Source organism: Topomyia yanbarensis, chromosome 2 (assembly GCF_030247195.1).
Source record: "Topomyia yanbarensis strain Yona2022 chromosome 2, ASM3024719v1, whole genome shotgun sequence".
NCBI classification, from domain to species: domain Eukaryota; kingdom Metazoa; phylum Arthropoda; class Insecta; order Diptera; family Culicidae; genus Topomyia; species Topomyia yanbarensis.
Window position 1 is genome coordinate 263,774,007 of NC_080671.1, and position 7,261 is coordinate 263,781,267.

General features: G+C 49.1%; 1 protein-coding gene across 1 annotated transcript in view; it reads left to right on the plus strand.

Moving 5' to 3' along the window:
* Positions 1 to 7,261, plus strand: part of LOC131680308 (calcineurin-binding protein cabin-1-like) — a 1,393,806-nt gene that overhangs the window by 756,393 nt on the left and 630,152 nt on the right. The gene's annotated exons all lie outside the window — the stretch shown is intronic.

A 7,261-nucleotide genomic window follows, 5' to 3' on the forward strand; every position in this document is an offset into this window, starting at 1 on the left:
CACTACCTTACGGCATTACTTCGGGGAGGGGTTTTTATGTGCATAGCACGCACTCTAATTCAACTACTTACTAGTTCGTTTCTTTCGTAGGGTGACAGCCCCACTCCTCTACACACCACCAATTCTCTACCATCCACACAGACTGGCAAGCTCTGCATGGCAGTCGGAAAGCTGGCTGTGAGTCGAGGCTTAGTACTCCTCCCCTACGAGTACAGTCTGAGCGGCAAACTTCAGACTGTCTAATTCACCGAGCCCTGCGGCACGCTTGTGCCGGTTAGCACCGCAACTCCCTTCTCGCACCATTCAACGCCGTTTACTCTTTGAGCACCAGACTTGTTCGCGAACTACTCGGTCTAGTCCCCGACGATGGACCTAGCCAACTCCGACGGAGAATTCCCCGGCGAGAGAAGTTCTCCCGAAACCGAGCCAACCAACCAGATGTCGAGGTCAGTTCGGCGATTCCGGTGGAGCAGAGCGTCCGGTTCGCTGATGCCCCGACGACCTGCGACTGGTGGTATTTCGTCGCGGTCTACTCAGTCTAGTCCCCGGCGGTGGATCTAGCTTACGCCGACGGAGAGTTCCCCGGCGAAGGAGGCTCCCCCGGTACCGATTCTTCTTTTGTTTTAGCACCACAATTTCATGAGCTCTTTGGCTTCTTCTCGTTCCGTTTCGCCCGATCTACTCGATCTAGTCCCCGGCGGTGGATCTAGCCTACTCAACGGGCCATACAGTAGGTGCTGAGGTCTATCCGGCGATTCCGGTTGGAGCGTAACTTCCGGTTCACCGGCGCCCCAACGACCCACTGCTAGCTCTGCGACGCGGTCTACTCGGTCCGATCCCCGGCGGTGGATATAGCCTACTCACGAGCTACCCGGAAGGATGTCGAGGTCGGTTCAGCGATTCCGGTGAAGCTTGACGTCCGGTTCCCAGGCGCCCCGACGACCCAACTCGGTGCTACATCACGCACTACTCAACTGGTCCCCGGCGGTGGACCTAGTCTACACAGTTGGAGAGTTCCCCGGCGGCGGAATTTCTCTCGAAACCCGATTTGCGGTTTCTTGTTGGTCTCTACGCCACTTCCTCTGCAACTCGGAGAGTATGCTCGAGACCACTCTGTTGACAGCGTCTCAGGTATGTTCGTCACGGCACATCTCTTCGACGATATTGTCCGCTGTCATACCAGGTATACCCCTACGAACTTCTTCGAATCTAGGGCATTCGAAGACCACGTGTTCCGGTGTCTCCTGCACGGTCACACAACCCGGGCAAAGGGGTGACAAAGCATGTCCAAACCGATGCAAGTACTTCCGGAAGCATCCTTGCCCGGACAAAAACTGCGTCAAATGGAAGTTCACCTCTCCATGCTTCCTATGTACCCAGGCCGATACATTTGGGATGAGTCGGTGGGTCCACCTTCCTTCCGCGTTGTCCCACTCCTGTTGCCATTTAGCCAACGAGTCCGCTCGAACCTGTCTCCTAGCGTTACGTGCATTTCTCCGCTGATAGCATTCCACGTCCTCCGCCAGGGTAATGCAGATGGGGATCATCCCGGCGATAACGCATACTGCCTCCGACGATATTGTTCTGTAGGCACTCGCGACTCGTACGGCCATCAGTCGGAATGTCCTGTTTAGCTTTTCACGGTTCCGCTTGGTTTTCAGCGCAGCACTCCAGGCAGGAACCCCATATCGGAGTATCGATGACGAAACAGTAGATAGCAGACGTCTCGTGCTGCTTCTCGGACCGCCGACGTTTGGCATGATTCTCGCTATTGCGTTCGTTGCCTTCGCCGACTTTTCACAGGCGTAATCAACGTGGTTGTTGAAGCTCAACCGGTCGTCGATTATAACTCCCAATTGCTTCAATGCACGTTTCGATGCAATCACGTGCCCTCCGACGTCGATCTGCTTCCGTTGGACCGATCTGCAGTTACTGACCAACAACACCTCCGTCTTGTGGTGAGCTATTTGCAGCTTAACCCCGTTCATCCAGCTCTCGATCGCGTCTATTGTCTCCGTCACCGACACCTCCACTTCTTCAAGTGTCTCACCCATCACCGTTAGTGACACGTCGTCCGCGAAACCTACGATTTTCACTTTCCTAGGCAGCTGCAGCGTTAACACCCCATCGTACATCCCGTTCCAAAGGGTTGGACCGAGAATGGAGCCCTGAGGAACGCCCGCTGTGACACGCAATGACTTCTGTCCTTCGCTCGTCTCGTACAGTAGCACTCTGCTCTGAAAGTAGCTCTTCAGGATCTGGCACAGATAGTCGGGAACCCTCATTCTATGCAGCGCTGCAGCGATGGCTTCCCAGCTGGCACTGTTGAACGCGTTCTTCACATCTATCGTGACCACAGCGCAGTATCGATCTCCTCTTCGCTTCTGTTTAGATGACTTCTCGGCACTCTCGAGCACTATCCGAATTGCATCCACTGTCGATGCTCCTTTGCGGAAACCAAACTGCATCTTGGACAGTCCGCGCTCACCTTCCGTGAATTTCGTCAACCTGTTAAGAATGATCCTTTCCAGGAGTTTTCCGAGTGTATCCAGCAGGCATATGGGTCTGTACGAGGTCGGGTCGCCAGGTGGCTTCCCTGGCTTCGGCAGCAACACCAGCTTCTGGACCTTCCACATTTCGGGGAAGTTGCCTTCATTTAGGCACTTCTGCATCACTATCCTGAACATGTCCGGATATGCCAGGATCGCAGCTGTCAGTACCACGTTTGGTATTCCATCCGGACCAGGGGCTTTCTTTGGTTTTAGGCGCTTCGATGCTTCTACTGGCTCGTCGTTAGTCACTTGCCGATCCATGTTTGTTCCTTCTTCCTCGCCGTGCGGTGACGGTGGCCATATAGTTGGATCGTGCTTCGGGAAAAGACCCTCGACGATTATCTTCAGCTTGCTCGGACACATTTCGGCTGGCGTCGTCGGACCCTTCATTTTCGCCATCACGACTCGGTATGCGTCACCCCAGGGATTGGCGTCTACTTCTCGGCATAGCTCCTTGTGGCACTCTGACTTGCTAAGTCTGATCTCCCGTTTTAGAGCGGCCCTAGCTTCCCGAAACGATGCCTTATGCTCTTCTCTATCTGGTTCCGACCTTGCTCTTTGGGCCCGCCTTCTGGCTCTGAGACAAGCAGCGCGTAACGTACTAAGCGTCTCGTTCCACCAGTAAGCTGGACGCCGTTTGTTGCGTGGTTCCAGTTTTCGCGGCATTGTGGCGTCACAAGCCGCCACAATCCTTCTTGTTAGGTCAGCCGCATCCACGTTCTCGGTCCCGCCGTTCGGCCGAAGTGCCTCAACAAAGAGGTCTTTGTTGAAGGTTTTCGTCTTCCACTTTCGTTCGCCGGTCACCCTTCTCTGTACTGCCGCGGGGTTCCGTTGGCCGATACGGTAGCGAATCTCCTGGTGGTCACTATGCGTATACGTTTCGCATACTCTCCAATCCATATTCGCCGTCAATGAGGGACTACAGAATGTGACGTCTATGATGGACTCCCTCCCGTCTCTCCGAAATGTACTAACAGAGCCTTCATTGCACAATCGTACGTCTAACTTCGCTAGAGCTTCCTGCAGGATACACCCTCTTGTGTTGGTTGCTCTACTGCCCCATTCCACAGCCCAGGCGTTGAAGTCACCACCAATGACTACCGGCTTCCGATCGATCAACTGCTCGGTTAACTGCTCCAGCATTAGGCTGAACTGCTCTACTGTCCACCTTGGGGGAGCGTAACAGCTACATACGAAGATGCCGTTGATTTTGGCTATCACGAAACCCTCATAGGAACGTTCTACCACTTCTTGGATAGGGAATCTTCCCATTACTTGTATCGCTGCGGTTCCTGATCTATCCGCCACCCAGTTACCGTTATTAGGGGGGACTTGATAAGGCTCTGCGATCAAAGCGACATCGCACATAGTTTCTGTCGTAGACTGCCACAACAGTTGCTGTGCGGTATCACAGTGATTCAGGTTTATCTGGGTCATCTCCATCACCGTTGGCCTGCAGTCGCCTTCTTGTACGCTGGGCATTTAAAGCCACCCGTCTGATGGTCGTTTCCTTCCGCTGGGGTGCAAAGCAAGCACTTCGGCCTCTGCGTGCAGTCTCTCGCAAGATGGCCCGTCTCTCCGCATTTCCAGCACATCCCGGATCTGTCCGGGCCTTTGCAAGCCCCTGCTAAATGTCCAAAGCCTAAACATTTGAAGCATTTCTCTGCCTGTTTGTTTACTCGTGGGGTGGCTCTCAGTAGGCATCTCGACCATCCAACTGTAACCTTACCTACCTCCAGTGCCTTGTCTGCAGCGGTTACCGGTAAACGTATCATCGCTATCTGCGTTCCTCCGTATCCCTTCCTTAACCGGATCGTCATGTGCACCTCGCCCAGTTTGCACTGCTGCTTCATAGCACCTCTCAGCTCGTCTTCCGTCGTTATTTCGTCGAGGTCTTTGCACACGATTACCATCTCCGGGCTTAAGGCTTTAACTTATGCCTTTCCACCCATTGATTTAGTTATAGTCTCCTGCAAGGCAGAGCTACTAGTCGTAGTATTCTTCTTAAGCTCGAGGAGCATCTCATTTTTTTGGGTACGCCTGACTCTTAACACGTTTTCCCCCAAATCTTTCAGCTCCGGGTCCTCTCTGACCTTTTTGAGCAGTGCTGCGTACGTAGTCTCGTCATTTGCTTTGACGAGCACGGCTTCTCCCTTAGGCGCCTTCTGACGAGCCGAGGGTTCTGATTTCCTCTTCTGCTCCCCTTTTCGCTCATCCTTCTTTTTTTGCTGTTTCCCGCGTTTCTCCTTCCGACCTACAACGGTGCTCCAGCTTTCACCCTGTAAGGTGGCGTCCTTTTCTTCGGCAGCAACAGCATCCTCGAGCGTCTGCCTCTTTGACCCGCCTGGTCTTTCTTCTCCTGGTGAGGATCTTGTCCTCTTTGGAGTTATGGGAACTGGCGTGTTCTCCACTCCAATCTGCCTCTCCTTACCCTGTTTCGTAGGGGCTAGGAGGATAGTGGCCTTAGCCGACGCGGATGCTCGCTCAGCTGAATCTGCCCTCTGCGTTGCCGTATCGTACTCTTTCACGGCAGACAGTAGCGCCTTCCGGATTTTGATGACCATCTCCTTAATGTCTTTGTGGACATTGTTTCTCATGTCCACGAACTTGTGGAGCTCCTCCACCAAGTGCCTCGCTACCACTACCTTTGGCGTTTGTGGGGTGTAGCTCCTTCCGCTCTGCTCCGGTTGTTTTTGTTGCTGCTGTTGCTGTTGCTTCGGCTTCCCCTCCTCCTGCTCTTGCTGGGTGACTTCAGCTACTATTGGTGGTGGTGACCTCACCAACCCACCTCTGGCAAACGGATTTGCCGTGCCTGCTCCATTTATATCGGTTGCTTGTTGTTTCTCCATTTTATTTTATTGGGTCCCAACTCCGGGCCGCTATCTCCACTCGCTGCACATAGTCGCCTCTCGCGATCCCATGATTATCTATGCTGCCGAAAAGCAGCAGTGAGGTCATGCAAGGGTTGACACCATCTCTCATGGGGAGTAGTGTTCAGAGTTGGATCGGCGTAAATCGGGAATGCTTCAACCGAACCTAGTACCACCAACCAAATGATGGCGAGTTTCGAACGTACCCGGAGACCTGCCAGGGTTTTGTTGGAACGGAGGCAGCCATGCTGTTAGCCTACTCGCCATTTCAAGTCGGTGTCATCCTTCCTTACTCAGGGAGTAGAACAGCATGCCTGTCAGCCCTAAGTCGCCATCCTTTTCGTCATTCGTGTCCTGTCCGTTGCCGTTCGCCATGGCCAGTATAACATAATCAAGATGTTACTGGCGTCGATCCTGATGTGCCGGTTGGCACTCCGGTTGGGCTAGAGTGCTTTTATTGCCCAGATCTTAGATTATTGGAATCTTAGGATCTTAGCAGAAGCGGCACAGACTCGCTTCGTCGGAGCTGCTTTCGGAGTTGTGGCTTTTTTTAGAGGTTCAGAAGAGCCCAATCTTAGCCCCACCATATCCTAGCAAAACTCCCCAACTCGCAGTAGGGCTGTGGGGGGGGGGGGGGGTTCGTTAGGCCCCTAGGCTCCTGTCCTTCCTGTCCCTGCTGCCCCCCATGTATGTATGTATGTATGTATGTATGTATGTATGTATGTATGTATGTATGTATGTATGTATGTATGTATGTATGTATGTATGTATGTATGTATGTATGTATGTATGTATGTATGTATGTATGTATGTATGTATGTATGTATGTATGTATGTATGTATGTATGTATGTATGTATGTATGTATGTATGTATGTATGTATGTATGTATGTATGTATGTATGTATGTATGTATGTATGTATGTATGTATGTATGTATGTATGTATGTATGTACGTACGTACGTATGTATGTATGTATGTATGTATGTATGTATGTATGTATGTATGTATGTATGTATGTATGTATGTATGTATGTATGTATGTATGTATGTATGTATGTATGTATGTATGTATGTATGTATGTATGTATGTATGTATGTATGTATGTATGTATGTATGTATGTATGTATGTATGTATGTATGTATGTATGTATGTATGTATGTATGTATGTATGTATGTATGTATGTATGTATGTATGTATGTATGTATGTATGTATGTATGTATGTATGTATGTATGTATGTATGTATGTATGTATGTATGTATGTATGTATGTATGTATGTATGTATGTATGTATGTATGTATGTATGTATGTATGTATGTATGTATGTATGTATGTATGTATGTATGTATGTATGTATGTATGTATGTATGTATGTATGTATGTATGTATGTATGTATGTATGTATGTATGTATGTATGTATGTATGTATGTATGTATGTATGTATGTATGTATGTATGTATGTATGTATGTATGTATGTATGTATGTATGTATGTATGTATGTATGTATGTATGTATGTATGTATGTATGTATGTATGTATGTATGTATGTATGTATGTATGTATGTATGTATGTATGTATGTATGTATGTATGTATGTATGTATGTATGTATGTATGTATGTATGTATGTATGTATGTATGTATGTATGTATGTATGTATGTATGTATGTATGTATGTATGTATGTATGTATGTATGTATGTATGTATGTATGTATGTATGTATGTATGTATGTATGTATGTATGTATGTATGTATGTATGTATGTATGTATGTATGTATGTATGTATGTATGTATGTATGTATGTATGTATGTATGTATGTATGTATGTAT